The sequence below is a fragment of the Canis aureus genome, chromosome 3, assembly GCF_053574225.1.
Source record: "Canis aureus isolate CA01 chromosome 3, VMU_Caureus_v.1.0, whole genome shotgun sequence".
Taxonomy (NCBI): Eukaryota; Metazoa; Chordata; class Mammalia; order Carnivora; family Canidae; genus Canis; species Canis aureus.
The window spans coordinates 44,698,951-44,715,450 of record NC_135613.1 but is presented as its reverse complement, the minus strand read 5'-3'; the positions used below and the strand labels follow the sequence as shown (position 1 = coordinate 44,715,450).

The window sequence follows — 16,500 nt, the reverse complement described above, 5'->3', positions numbered from 1 at the left end:
CTTGAGTCTGGCTGAATACCAATATGCAATTGTATGAGAAGAAACTACCCAAGCCTAGAAAACAAAACAAAATAAAAACGTGATCTGAACAACTCTCAGAGCTCATAAAGAGCTAACCACAGTGCATGTTTCCACCAGCCGGTGTGATTACATGGAATATCAATAAGAAGCATCATACAGTTATCACCACAGCAGTGAAGGTGTATTAACCCGAGACTAAACACTACTCTGAACCCCTCTGACAAAATTGAAAAGCAAGCTTCAAAAGAACAAGCCAATTTCATGTAGCCTTGCCAAAATAAATTGTATCACTAGTTAAATGTACATAAAAATCCAATAATAAACAATATAAAATCCAAAGTGTCCAGCATCAATTAAAAAACAGGAAAATAAAGTTAATAAATGGAGGGGGGAATTATTCAATGAAAACAGATCCAGAAATAATAGGGTTAATGGCATTTGTAGGGAAGAATATTTTTAAAAAAATATATTTCTTTATAAAAATGCTCCATTGGTTAAAGAATATAAGGAAAAAATGAGTGTAAAGAAGAAAATATGTAAGTTATAACAAAGAGCTGATTAGAAATTTAAAGAAGAAAACTATAGTATCTGAAATGAAATAAATATAATGTATTATATCATCAGCAGATTAAACACTGCAAAAGAAAAATATAACTGAACTTGAAGACATAAAAATAGGAACTACCATATTCAATATATTTAAAGGACTCTATCCTTTCAACCCAGCTAAAAGACAAAAAAATTCAAAAAATGGGCAAGACACTCAAATGATACATTGCATCAGAGAAGAAATATGAATGGTCAATAAGCACTTGAAAAGATCCTCAACATCATTAATCCTAAGGAAAAGACAAATTAAACCCACAATGAGATATCATAGACATTCACTAAAATTTGAAGAGTGACAATATCAAGCTGATGAAAATATGAGCATCTGGGTCTATCACACACTAGCAGGAATGTAAAGCGTTACAACCACTTTGGAAAACAGCTTAGCAGTTTCTTCTAGAGTCCAATATATGCTTATCATACACTATACAGTAATCCCATCCTAATATTTTTACCAATAGAAACAAAACATCTGTATACGTAAAGACTTGTACATATATGTTCATAGCAGCTTTATCACAATAGATAAAAACATGGAAACAACCCAAATGTCCATCAGCTGAGAAGTAGATAAAACTGTAGAATAGCTATTCATGAATACCACTCAATAATTAAGGAACAAACCACTGATTCATAACAACATAGATAAATCTCAAAAGCATTGGTAAATGAAAGAAACCAGATATGAAAGACTATACACTGTGTGATTTCATTTATCTGATTTTCTAGAAAAGGTAAAACTGCAGTGACAGAAAGAATATCAGTGATTGCCAAGGGCTGAGATAGAGGAAGAAGGCTAACAGCAAAGTGGCAAGAGGGAAGATTTTAGGGGTGATGGCAATGTTCTATATAAGCATTGTCCAAAAGAAGTATAGTGCCAGGTACATGTGCAATTTAAATATTTTACTAGCCAAATTCAAAAAGTAAAAGGAAATGGGTAAAGTTAATCTTAATAATATGTCCTATTTAATACAATATATCTAAATATTTCTCAATATATAGTTAATATAAATTATTAATGAGATATTCAATTTTTTTTCATACTAAACCTTTGAAGTCCAGTGTGTATTTTATACTTAAGCCCCAATTTAGTTAGGACTACTCACATTTCAAGTGATCACCACAGGTGGCTAGTGGCTACCATTTTGGACAGAGCAGTTCCATATCATAATCGTGGTGGTGGTTACACAACTCTATACACGTGTCAGAACTCATTGAATCAATTATTTAAAGTTGGTATAATTTATTGTGTGTAAAGTAGACCTCAACAACGCTTATCTTAAAAAAAACAGTTAAAGTGGTTGATTTGTGAGTTTCCTCATATCAAAGACCTTTCTTCTGTACTGGAAGGTTAAGTTCAAAAAGAGAGAAATACAAAAACACATAACCGAGAAACAGATCCCTCCTCCATTATGATTTTATAATCTAATTGGGAGAGGAAAAGTATTATGTTACACAGAATTCTTTGACATTATACATAATGTAGAAGCAGCATGGTTCAAACTTGAAGTTCAGTAAATTAGCTTGAGGAAGAAACACCACATATTCTGAACTGGAATAACAGATATACCAGTAAACTGGCAGGTCACTTTTTATGAATCTTGTCACTAAGTCCTTTGTGTGGTTCAGTGCTAGAAATATATTAATCAAGAAACCTAATTTATATCCTGGATACTCCACTACTAGCTTGTGATGTAATTTCTCTGGCCTTAGTTGCCTCTTTGGAAAAGAATAATTGCTCCATTTTTAATTACTTCATATATACTTGATACTGTGTCCAGCACTTTACATCATTCCTTTCTCTGTACAACATAATTTAGCAAGTATGATTGTCCACATTTTATAGATAAGCAAACTAAGACTTAGAGAAGTTAATTAACTTTTTCAAGATCACAAGCTAGCAAGTACAAAACTAGATTTAAATAAGATTCTTTTACCTAAAAATGCCCACGTGCATTCTCCTAGACAGAGTTCTCTCCCAGTGTGGAGTTTGAATGGAGATAGTCATGAGATATTCTTCAAGGATGGATGATGCTCTGTAGCAGAATAATGATGAAGACTCAAATTCTAGGCTCATACACAATAAGGCTGAAATTCTACCTGTGTAGGTGTGATCTTGAAAACTTACTAAATCATCAGTCTCCATTTCTTTTTTTTTAATTATTTCTTTAAAGATTTATTTAGGGCAGCCTGGGTGGCTCAGCGGTTTAGCATCTGCCTTCGGCCAGGTGATCCTGGAGACCTGGAATCGAGTCCCATGGGCTCCCTGCATGGAGCCTGCTTCTCCTTCTTCCTGTGTCTCTTCCTCTCTCTCCTCTCTCTCTCTTTCTCTCTCTGTCTCATGAATAAATAAATAAAATCTTTTAAAAAATAAAGATTTATCTATTTATTCATGAAAGACACACAGAGAGAGAGAGAGGCAGAGACATAGGCAGAGGGAGAAGTAGGCTCCCTGCAGGGAACCCGATGTGGGACTAGATCCCAGGATCACGCCCTGAGCCGAAGACAGATGCTCAACCAGGTGGCCCATCAGTCTCCATTTCTTCATATTGTCTAATATATAATGGTTAAATTCAGATTCTGGAGTCAGACCTCCCAGGTTGAATGCTTATTAGTTGTGTAATCTTGGTGAAACTCCTGAACCCCTGTGTTCCTTCATTTCCCCCATCTTAAAACAGAGATGATGATAATAATAATAACTTTGGCAAAGGTCCTGAGGACAAAATATGTTCACATGATTTCAGCATTCAGAAGTGTGACTGGCTCTATAATAATAATAATAATAATAATAATAATAATAATAATTAATATGATAGTAATCAATATGCTTCTATATGACTTTGGACATCACTGTTCAATCTTAAAATTCTAGAGTTTTCACAATTTATAAAATATTGTGCACCAATAGAACTATTTTCACTGAGTCCATTTGTGTCCTTGCCTTAATAATTCTAAAGTGATTCTCAAAGTTTGTAATCTGAAAGTGATTTTTAGTATTTAGGAAATTAAATCCTAATGCTGAAAAGAAATCACTTTCAATAGAATTGCCAAAACTAAAAGAAGCCAGATTTGAATTTAGATGGCATCTAGGCAGAGACTCAGTAGTCATAAGGTAAATGATAGATCTTTGAGAGTCTCTTCTATTACACAAGGACTACAAACTCAGCTTATGAGATAAGATAGTCATTAACCATTAGATTTTTATAAAATTATATATTTTTTTATTCATGAGACACACACACACACAGAGGCAGAGACATAGGCAGAGGCAGAGGGAGAAGCAGCCTCCATGCAGGAAGCCCAATGCAGGACTCGATCCCCAGTCTCCAGGATCACGTCCTAGGTTGAAGGCAGATGCCCAATCGTTGAGCCACCCAGGCATCCCTAGATTTTTATAAAATCTTAAGTGCAGCCCTTCTTCCAACCAGCCAAGATCATTATTTCTTTCAGTGTCTTTGTGCTTTCTGGTCCCTTTGCCTTGAATTCTCTTCTTCTATATGGCACTCCTTAGCTTCTCTTAGGTTTCTTTTTATTACTATTATTTAAATTCAATTAGCCAATATATAGTACACCATTAGTTTCAGATATAGAGTTCAATAAAGTTGCATATAATACCTAGTGCTCAACACATCACATACCTCTTTAATGCCCATCACCCAATCACCCTATCCTATAGTTAAGAGTCTTTCATGGTTTGTATCTTTTCTCTGATTACTACCTATTCAGTTTTCCCCTTCCTTACCCTATGATCTTCTGTGTGTTTCTTTCTTTACTCCACATAGGAGTAAAACCATATGATAATTGTTATTATCTGATTCGCTCAGCCCAATACCCTCCCATTCCATCCATGTCAATGTAAATAGTAAGTATTCATCTGTTATGACTATTATTCCACTGTGTATATATATAATAAACACCACATCTTCTTTATCCATTCATCTGGCAATAGACATCTCGGCTCTTTCCATAGCTTGGCTATTGTGGACATTGCTTCTACAAACATTAGGGTGCATGTGTCCCTTTAGATCATTACAATTGTATCTTTGGGGTAAATATACAGCAGTGTAATTGCAGGGTCATAGAGTAGCTCTATTTTTAACTTTTTGAGGCACCTCCAGTGTGTTTTTCAGAGTGGCGGCACCAGCTTGCATTCCCACCAACAGTGTAAGAAGGTTCCCCCTTTACTGCACCCTTTCCCTTCATTGTATCCTGATTTGTTATTTTAGCCATTCTGACAGGTGTGAGGTAGTATCTCACTGTGGTTTTGATTTGTTTTTCCCTGATGCTGAATGATGTTGAACACTTTTTTTCATGTGTCTGTTGGCCATGTGTATGTCTCCTTTGAAGAAATGTCTCTATCAGAGGTCACTTCCTTCAGATAGTTCTTCCTTGACCAACTTTTACTGCTGCCATCTGTTTGCTTTACTTTGTATCATTTCCTACTCCCTGGCAATGAATTATAATTCAATAGATTGTGTTTCCTATAATGTCAGAGACTTTGTTCAATGGAGTATTCACAATACCTAGAAAACAGTACGTAGCATACAGTAGAAATTCAATTTAAAAAAACACTGAATGTATGAGTGAACTTCACGGGCTCAAATGACCTCTTTGTCCCTTCTAGTTCTTTTTGTTGTTGTTATTTTAAAGATTTTATTTATTTATTTATTTATTTATTTATTTATGAGAGACTCAGAGAGAGAGGCAGAAACATAGGCGGAGGGAGAAGCAGGCTCCCTTCCCTGCAGGGAGTCTGATGCGGGACTCAATCCCAGGACTCTGGGATCAGGACCTGAGCCAAACCCCTGAGCTATCTAGGTGCCCTGTCCCTTCTAGTTCTAAATGTTTGACTCTATAATATGAGGGTCATAAATCACTTGGTTACTCTTCCTCTTGATACCAAACTAAATACAAGAAATTGCAAATACATCAATTTCAAAATGATTGTTAAAGCATGCAGTTTAAGAATAATTCAATTAAGTTTCTTGAAAAATAAATACAAAAATAAATGGTTGTATTAAAAAATACTAAAGAAGAAATTTAGTCTTTCTAAATTGGGCTTAGTGTTGCCTGTTTTCAGGATGCCTCAGTTAAGCAATATTAAAATATGTCTTTGTGGGATCCCTGGGTGGTGCAGTGGTTTGGCGCCTGCCTTTGGCCCAGGGCGCGATCCTGGAGACCCGGGATCAAATCCCACGTCGGGCTCCCGGTGCATGGAGCCTGCTTCTCCCTCTGCCTGTGTCTCTGTCTCTGTCTCTGTCTCTCTCTCTCTCTCTGTGACTATCACAAATAAATAAAAATTTAAAAAAATTTTAAAATATGTCTTTGCCTCCCTCATTGCTATAAGACACTATATAAAGGGCATCTTGATATCCAGACTCTGTGACCCAAACTACAGCATATAAGAGAGGAAAAATGAATTTTTATACTGGAAAAAACCCCACACCTTTTAGAACCCAAAAAAGTTCTAGATTCTAATCCCAGCCAAACTGCTATCATGTTACCCACGGTATATTATTTATAGTCCCTATTCCTTGATCTCTTGATAATATAAAAAAGAGGGAAAATAATACTCACTTTGCTATGCAGTTGTTAGAACTAAATGAAATGATGTGTATAGAGCACCTGCCATAAAACTCAGCTTCAATAAATTCTACTTTCTACCTCCTCCTCTATTGCTATGTTCTTGACTGGTTCTGATCCTCTGGCTTTCAGCCTTTCTGCATGGACTATGTAAGCTGCTGTCCGACTTTCAATTTTCTCTAAAATTGAAAGGGAGCATCACAATTTTCTCTAAATTAGACCACTAGTCCATTAGCACAGTCTGTTCCAATGCCACCTTCAGACCACCAGCCATATTGTGTAGCTACTCAATTCTCTCATAACCTCAAAATTCAGTTTTCACCTTTAAGTCAAGGTCTTCAGTAATTTTTAAAATACACTTAATACTATAAGTGGTAAAATGCAACTATGTGCAGTATTTCCAAACTTCTACGTTGTTGCTCCTAAATGCTGAACATGGCCTATAAGGCCAGTTGAGGGGCCCTTCTGAACCCTCTGAAACTTCCTCTCATTCTGTGTTCACTTCCACTTTCTGAAATTCAGTCTCACTGGACTCCCTTGGGCTCCTCTTAAGTTTCACAGGTCTTTTGCACATGTTCCTCTGTCTATACTATTCCCCACTTACACTTATCTTTTTCTTTTGTCATGCCTACTCCACCTTTCATCTCTCAGCTTAAATGTTACTTCTTCTGAGAAATTGTCCCTGATTAGCCCACCCTCAAATCAGAACAAGTTTCCTTGTTAAATTCATGGCATTATGCAGCTTGTCTTTAAAATATTTACTAAAGTTGTAATTTTACTTTTGTTTGGACTATCATTTAATAATTTATAATTCCCAATAATTTTATTTTCCTAGTTCTTTGAGGCAGGAACATGTTTATTTTTATTCACCATGATGCAAGGTTGGTTCAGTACTCATAAAACAATCAACGTGGTAGATCATATCAACAAGAGAAAAAACAAGAACCATATGACCCTCTCAATAGCTGCAGAGAAAGCATTTGACAAAATACAGCATCCATTCCTGATCAAAACTCTTCAGAATGTTGGGATAGAGGGAACATTCCTCAGCATCTTAAAAGCCATCTACGAAAAGCCCACAACAAATATCACTCTCAATGGGGAAAAACTGAAAGCCTTTCCCCTAAGATCAGGAACACGACAGGGATGTCCACCACTCTATTCAACACTAGAATAGTGCTATTCTATTCAACACTGCTATTCAACATACTAGAAGTCTTAGCCTCAGCAAGCAGGCAACAAAAAGAAATAAAAGGCATTCAAATTGGCAAAGAAGTCAAACTCTCCCTCTTCACCGATGACATGATACTGTACATAGAAAATCCAAAAGACTCCACCCCAAGATTGCTAGAACTCATACAGCAATTTGGCAGTGTGGCAGGGTACGAAATCAATGCCCAGAAATCAGTGGCATTTCTATACTAACAATGAGACTGAAGAAAGAGAAATTAAGGAGTCAATCCCATTTACAATTGCACCCAAAAGCATAAGATACCTAGGAATAAACCTAACTACAGAGGTAAAACTACAGAACACTTCTGAAAGAAATTAAGACACAAACAGATAGATGCTCATGGATTGGAAGAATTAATATTGTGAAAATGTCAATGCTACCCAGGGCAATTTACACACTCAGTGGGATCCCTATAAAAATACCATGGACTTTCTTCAGAGAGTTGGAACAAATCATCTTAAGATTTGTGTGGAATCAGAAAAGACCCCGAATAGCCAGGGGAATATTGAAAAAGAAAACCAGAGCCGGGAGCATCACAATGCCAGATTTCAAATTGTACTACAAATCTGTGATCATCAAGACAGTGTGGTACTGGCACAAAAATAGACACAGACACAGAGATCAATGGAACAGAATAGGGAACCCAGAAATGGGCCCTCAACTCTCTGGTCAACTAATATTCGACAAAGCAGGAAAGACTATCCACTGAAAAAAGGACAGTCTCTTCAATAAATGGTGCTGGGAAAATTGGACAGCCACATGCAGAAGAATGAAACTAGACCATTGTCTTACACCAGACACAAAGATAACCTCAAAATGGATGAAAGATCTAAATGTGAGACAAGAATCCATCAAAATCCTAGAAAACACAGGCAACACCCTTTTTGATTGGCCATAGTAACTTCTTGGAAGATTCATCTATGACAGCAAGGGAACCAAAAGCAAAAATTAACTATTGGTACTTAATCAGGATAAAAAGCTTCTGCACAGCAAAGGAAACAGTCAACAAAACTAAAAGACAACCTACAGAATGGGAGAAGATTATTTGCAAATGACATACCAGATAAAAGGCTAGTATCCAAGATCTATAAAGAACTTATTAAACTCAACAGCAAAGAAACAAGCAATCCAATCCTGAAATGGGCAGAAGACATAAACAGAAATTTCACCAAAGAAGACATAGACATGGCCAACAAGCACATGAGAAAATGCTCCTCATCACTTGCCATCAGGGAAATACAAATCAAAACCACAATGAGATACCACCTCACACCAGTGAGAATGATGAAAATGAACAAGACAGGAAACAACAAATGTTGGAGAAGATGTGGAGAAAGGGGAAACCTCTTGCATTGTTGGTGGGAATGGGAACTGGTACATCCACTCTGGAAAACTGTGTGGAGGTTCCTCAAAAAATTAAAAATAGAGCTACTCTACAATCCAGCAATTGCACTGCTGGGGATTTACCCCAAAGATACAGATGCAGTGAAACTACAGGACACTTGCCCCCCCAATGTTTGTAGCAGCAATGTCCACAATAGCCAAACTGTGGAAGGAGCCTCGGTGCCCATCAAAAGATGAATGGATAAAGAAGATGTGTTTTATGTATACAATGGAATATTACTCAGCCATTAGAAATGACAAATATCCACCATTTGCTTCAATGTGGATGGAACTGGAGGGTGTTATGCTGAGTGAAGTAAGTCAATCAGAGAAGGACAATTATTATATGGTTTCACTCATACCGGGAATACAAAAAGTAATGAAAGGGATTATAGGGAAAAGGAGAGAAAATGAGTGGGGAAAAATCAGTGAGGGTGACAGAACATGAGAGACTCCTAATTCTGGGAAACGAACGAGGGGTAGTTGAAGGGGAGGCAGGTGGGGGATGGGGTGAATGGATGACAGGCACTGCGGGGGGGCACTGGACAGGATGAGCACTGTGTGTTATACTATATGTTTGGCAAATAGAACTCCAATAAAAAAAAATACACAAAAGTTAAAAATAAATAAATAAATAAATAAATAAATAAATAAATAAATAAATAAATAAATTTTATTCACCATTTTACTCTGAGCATTGAGCACACAGCCTGGGATCTCATAGGCCCATAATAAATATTGGAAGGTATAAATGAATAGCATGAAAGTAATACATTTTGACTCACAGTTTAAAATTCTTGTGCACAGAATTCATTATATTTATCTCCTTCTCCATTGTTATTTTAGCCTGTTGATCTACACACGAAATCTTGATTTCTACCAGAAAAACTAAATGAGCTATTGACCATGGTCATTCATTAATTCAGACTTTCAGGTTTGCCACAAGCTATATTCTAGGATAGGCACTGAAGTTGCAAAGATGAATAGTCTAAGTGGCACAAATTCTACTTCTAAATATGTATGCTGCTATTTTTTTCTTCTGTTGACATATCATGTATTTTAGATATATCCCCAGAGAATAGAGCTACTCAGTATAGTTCTTCAGAAGTAATTATAAAAGGAAAAAAAAAACAATTCAGTAGGTAGAAGTAGTTAACGTTAGTCACACTGCACTGGAAATTACTGGTCAGTGTAAGTTTACAGTTATTTAATGGATTCCCACCAGCCATCTATCTAAGCTTCTAATACACACTCAATCATTAAAAACAAGTTGGTATTATTTGATTCTACAGTTGAGCAATCACTTTGCTGTCTTCCTAAATGACCCCTCATACAATTATAAAAAGGTGACGAAATTTGATCTGCTAGGCTACCTATGGACAATAGTCAATCAGAAGAGATAGGAAAAATATCCTAATTTCAAGGAAAAAGTTAGGATCAGGCATATTACAAAAGCAACAAAAAAGAATACATAACCTAATGTGATTTTACTTTGCAATCTCCACAAGTTATTTATTACAGTTATTAATGCCTATGGAGATACAGTTCTTCATTATAAACAGAGACACTCAGCAAGCAGTAACCTGAATTTTTTGGAACCTCATTCTTTAGAAGGAGGGTTTTCTTCTGTGCTTTTGAAGTTGCCCACAAGAGTTATGTCGTTGCTTATAACCAAGGAAACCACAGGAAACTTGGTTGCTAGGAAACCACTGAATTGTCTCCATGAAGATCACCGCAGTAGGCTTGGCTTGAATAGAACAGATGCTAGGAAAATAAAATTAGGAAGTTACAGTTACTTTTTTTTTAAGCCTAGGATGCCTCCTTAATTGCCAGTTAAATCTTTCCACCTAAGAGAAACTATTTGTCATTTCTGAAATGCCATTACACAGGTGGAATGGCAGGCCACGACAGGGTGCTGCCTGGGGCAGCAGGAAAGGGGCACTGTAGAGTGTGTTAAGTCTGAGCTCCAATGCACACATTCTTCTTTTTCCCAATTAACTTAGCTACCTAGGGAAGGGGTATGATGACAGCTACTGAGGATAGATTATTTTTAAAAACACACACTTGTAATTAAGTATTTTCAAGCCTGTGACTTTCAACATTTTCTAGTATGCTTTATGCAGAAGTCTGAATTTTAAAATTTTAAAGAAATAATTTCATAATTTTAGTACTACACACACAAATATATATGGAAATGATTTTGTCATCAGGGGCAATGGTGAACTTGTGGCAATTTGTTCCTTTGAGTAGTTGAGCTATGATAATACCTAGCATAAGAACAAAGAAATGGCTAAACTTGGTCTGGCTTCTGAATCATCTAGCATAAGTTCCTCTTATAAAATAGGGTGATCAAAGTTCCCTTCAATACCATACTTGTTCTCTTATGACCTCTCCTGCCCTCTATGATACAATTCATATTTATAAATCTATCTAAACCTGTTTAGATTCTAAGTATATTTCCAGCCTACACCATTCTTCGAAGAAAGACGATTCATAGTCTGACCATACCATCACAGTAAGTGGTATTTCCTTTTATAGGTCTCAAACCTAATTCTGAAGGTAATTCTTCTATTATTCCAGAACTACATTTACCTTACTTACTTACATTTACTTCTTGTCTTTCTCTAGTTTTTCTTTTTTTTTCTCTAGTCTTTATATGTCCATTTGTCAAAGTCACTTTGTCCATAAGTTCCCATCTCTTCCATAATACCTATTTTTGTTTTTCAAAATGAAGTTATGGGATGCAATTCCTATCATCCCTTCTTCTATTTTCTAAGAGTTAAATTTATCAGCCACCTAAGTCAAGGGTGTATTATATGCTTCTCCACACATAGATTTAAGTTTTCCAATTGATACTCAAATGGATAAAATCTTCCATAAACTTTATCATGTGAGCAATAGTCTTTTGGGACCAATGGAGAGTTTTAAATAAAGGGTATGGCATAAGCTGATAACGGATTATGACAGATAGCTCTATGATGGCAGAATGATGTAAATTTTGATATAGGATTATGTTGAAAGTAAATAGAATAGTTAAGAACCTATTTGTGTATTTCAGAATGCACACAAGAGGCTTGTCTGGGAGGGGAGATGGAATCCAGAATATTACTAAACAAATAGTTTACAAATATTCAAGAAACCCAAGTGATTATTTCAGATGCAGTCTCAGCAAGGCGACTGGTTTAGTGCAACCCCTTTTATATGGCACTTCCGAGAAGAGCTTTATATCTTCATGGACAAGATGAAAAATTTGGAGCTATTTCAAGGTGAACTATTGGTACAACACTATCCAAAAACAGTTCAGGGATGTCTGGGTGGCTCAGTCAGTTCAATGCCTGCCTTCAGCTTGGGTCATGATCCCAGGGTCCTGGGATCAAGCCTAAGCAGGGAGCCTGCTTCTCCCTCTCCTTCTGTACCTCCCCATGTGTGCTCTCTGTTTGTCTCTTTCTCTCTCTCTCTCTTTCAAATAAATAAATAAAATATTAAAAAATAAAGACAGTCCATAATAAATGGCATATCTATAAGAAGATCTATGTTGGCATGAACACCCAGTTATGTCCTTCGCCTTATCAGATAAATGTATAGATAACATGCTCAAGAAACCTGAGTATATCACAAATCTGAAAGTGTGTTACAAAATCAATATACTAAAACTGAGTAACCATCCATAAATATAATAATATAATCCGTCCATAATTATAATAATAGCTGCAAATTCATGAATGGCTATTACATAGAAGATACTCAGTACCCCTGTCTCTAATCCTCACAGAGATCTGGCTAACTCAGTATCATTATTCCCATTCTAAAAATGAAGAAACTGGTGCTCAGCAAAGTTGTGCAACTTGCTCAGAATTAGTTAATTCGTGACAGAGACCAGGCTGGAGCCCACGTCTGGTTAGCTCTTTGCCAGTCAGACTGGCTGGTTTATGCTCTGAGAATAACAAGCTCAGTGGTTTCCTGCAGGAAATTTTATTACTCACTCACACTCCCTAAGTGGGTCATATGGGGGACTCTCTTATTACAGTCACTCAAGAACCTTGGCTGATGAGGGCTCCTGTCTCCTGTCTGCAGAGACAGCGGCGGGGGGCGGGGGGGGAGGTGGCGGGGATGGTGATTCGCAAATTCGTTCTTAAAGCTTCTGTATAGGAATGACATGGTTTGTCTACTCACATTTTAAGAGCTAAAAACTACTGACATAGCTAAATCTCCAGGAGCCCAAGGGACATAATCCTACTGTTCCAGGCAGAAGAGGGGGCCTGGAGCATCTGTGAAAAAATCCAAGTGATTATCAGGCTCCCTCAGTCCAATTTCTCCCCAGTTCACCTTATTGAATATTCAATAGGATGATATTGAAAAAAAGATAAATAGGTAGGTCTCTACTCCATTTGGGGTGAAAGAATATCAGAAATACAATATAGAGTAGATCTCACAGAGCAAGAGAAGATGTAAAAAAGACTCAGTTAGAGTAACCTCTAAAGAAGCCATCTATGTAATGAAGCTACAGGCATAGCATTATTAATAGCATTAAAAGCTATGATTCCGGTACACCAGTAATAAGTCCCCACACTTTCAGAACCATTTTTCCTGTCAAAACTTCTTTTCTGGGCTTCAGGCCTCTTCATCTAATAAATACTAGACATTGCCACTTGGATATCCAGAGGTGCTCAGAACCTCTGATTCCAAAACTGAACTTCTTGTCTTTAAAACTTCTTCCTATAGCTAACAAACCTCCTCATGCATCTGCATTGACCAACATAGCACCAGCCAACACCTCAAGTTAGAAACTCGGACTTGTGTTTTCTCCCTCCCCTCTCTCTACTTCAAACAGCTGTCTACCAAGCTCATTTGATCTTTGCTCAGCAAAGTCTCTCCATCCCAAGGGCCTAAGCCCAAGTTGTAGTTCCCTTCAGGTATATTCAGAACTTTTGCCACAGCCTCTTAACTGGTCTCCCTGCTTCCAGGCTAGCCCACTCCAAACCCTTCTGTCTCCTTTGGCCAGAGAAATCTTTCTAAGATGCTGCTTTAAATACGCTCTCCCCACTGAAAGCCATTGACTGCCCTTCCAGTTCTAGTAGGGTAAACCTCAAGCTCAACTGTGTAGAATGTAACCTTTTGCAATTTGGATTCTACATGTCTGGCTTTATCTTCTGCCCTCCAACTCCCACTTCATGGACACAAAATGACCAACTGCTCTCAGAATATATCTAACATTCTGCTCTTTCATGACTCTATGTGCTTGGAGGTGCATGTCTCCCTCCCTGGCATGAGCACCTTTCTCTTCACAGTCTGGTGAATTTCCATTCAATTTTTATGATCCAATTCAAACATCACTTTTCTCCATTATATCTCTCTCTTCAAACACCTCTACTATTATCCTTATCACACTGTGTTGAATTTATTTTGTTTTTATAAGTCTATCTCCTGTATAGAGATTAATACCTACTGTGGTAGGAATTAATTGTCCTAGAACTTATCATGGGCCCTAAAGTTTTGGAAGAATTAGGAGCAAGATAAGCTGGAGAATAAAATTCTACTTGGATGGAACTAATGGTAAGTTTGCAAACAGCAAAGTTGGGTTAAAATGTGCAGAAATGAAGTAAATCATGAAAATTCACTGACAAAATTTTTAAAAATGAAGTGAGATTAATGGCAGTATTCATAAGCAAATGTTATAGGCCTGTTCACTCATTAGAATTTCCTAATAATTAATGACATAAGAAAATAAATGAGAGTGTAGAACGTCAGGACAAAAATGATTCTGAAAGCTGATCACAGTGAAAAGCTGGCCTTGGTTAGGTGACTCTAAAATTCTACACATCCCTTTACTATATTGCACCTACCAACTCCTTTATGAAAAGTTCAGGTAGCAAAGATACAAAATATTAACATCACACCAGGCTGGTGCTCTTTGAAGAATTTTAAATTAGCACAAAGGAAAGTGTTTCCCCTGAGAGCTACTTTGGCATTTTTACCTACTCACTGCAACTGGTATATGAGGCCAAAGTAACATGCTTTTAATAAAACACTCCATAAATGCAGGAGGGGTGTGTTTCATTACCCTGGTATAATTCTGCTCCCTCCCCCCCTCATCACAGAAGAGAGACATCAAACCCCACTGAGCTGATAAAATAAGCTCAATGAATCCCTATAGCGAGAACAGCATTAGCTGTGGGATTGCATAGATTTCCTATCGCCCAAGCCTGGGTAGCATTTCATTATTGAAGTTGTCTAATTGCTTTGGTTCAAGGATTTTCCCCAATTCCTTTCTTTCTCTATTTAAAATCACTACAACAAACAAATGAAACAATAACACAACAAGCAGTAGTGTGGGTTGAGTGCCTCATTACCAAGGACAGCTGCACAAAATTGTAGTCAAACACCTATTTTTTATGCTAACACAAACAAAGCTTGTCAAGATACCCCATAACCTGTCAAGACCAAGGGGAAAATGCGCTGCCTACCCTGGATCTCTGTGTTCGTGCCATCCAGAATCCAGCAGAAATTTCTAGAATCAGAGTGCCCAGCCATTCTGCTAATTATGGCAACCTATGGTTCTGTTTTCAGCTGCTGCCAAGTTATTATTTCCCTAGCTGCATGTAGAGCCACTCTAGATTTCCCTTCTCCCAAAATAAAACTTCTTAGATGCTCTTAGAGCTGCTTCATAGGAAGGTAAATGGCAGGATGTGCTGCTAGTTCATATTAAAATTTGCCCATTCATTAAATTTGTACCTTCTCCTATTATTAAGAGGGCTTCTAAATTTCCCTGTCTGTACTTCTCTCATAAAATCCCTTTTTAAATTCAGTGACTTGCTCCAAACCACTTAATCATTCTATAGTTCATAAAAAATTTAATGGTATCTAATCCTCTAAGTCCTACTAAAATTGTTCTGTCTAATATCAGCTCCAAATCAGCCTAAGAGCAGATACCCATCCCTGAAACTCACAGGTTCTGACCCACTGTGCCCCTAATTCAATGGCCTCCAAATTTTAGTCTGCATGACAATCACTTGGGAGTTTATAAAACATGCATCTGTCCAAAACATGGATCTGCCAAAAAATAACTCAGTAGGTCCTGGATGGATCTGGATGGCTCACAGGAGTGTGAATACTGACAAGCACCTCCACTTGATCCTATTCCATACACAGAGAACCGACAACAAGGCCATGAGGACAAATTCCTTGCATAGATATACTGTCAGCCTCATCCTCACATTTGTTGTGTCCTACCTAAACAAATCAGCACACCCTTAAATCTATCAAAATAATCCCATATCTCCCACCATTCCTGCCCTAGCTCTATGCACACGGTGGTGTTAGCATGGGTTTCTTGATTTGTACATCTGTTTCCAGCCAAAACAAAAACCATCTCTGGAATCTCAGCTGAATTTGCTGCTTGCTTGACACTCCAACCAGTCCCCATCAGTGAGAATCCCCTCCACTCAAGTCAAAATCACAGCCTGAGTTTTTACCAAAACCCAGACAAAGCCCCTAGAAGAACAAAGAGACTGTCACCTATCCTTTAAAAAAAAAAAAAAAAAAAAAACTAAAAACAGATGAAATCTACCATCTCGAATCCCCTTGTTTGCATGTTATCCCCCACTTCTATATATGGGCCTCTAGACATCCGAAGTACTCATCTGAGAGATTATGAAATAATATTGAGTGCC

The 16,500-nt window shown here is 37.3% G+C and overlaps 1 protein-coding gene and 1 long non-coding RNA gene across 8 annotated transcripts in view; both read right to left on the bottom strand.

Annotated features, from left to right (window-relative positions):
* PDE4B (phosphodiesterase 4B) overlaps positions 1 to 16,500 on the bottom strand; it is a 548,107-nt gene that overhangs the window by 259,799 nt on the left and 271,808 nt on the right. The window lies entirely within an intron of this gene.
* LOC144310750 (uncharacterized) overlaps positions 10,313 to 16,500 on the bottom strand; it is a 35,625-nt gene continuing 29,437 nt past the window's right edge. For all 4 annotated transcript variants that reach the window (XR_013376426.1, XR_013376425.1, XR_013376424.1 and 1 more), the window contains one exon: positions 10,313 to 10,594. This is a non-coding gene — a long non-coding RNA (uncharacterized LOC144310750). The remainder of the gene's footprint in view (positions 10,595 to 16,500) is intronic.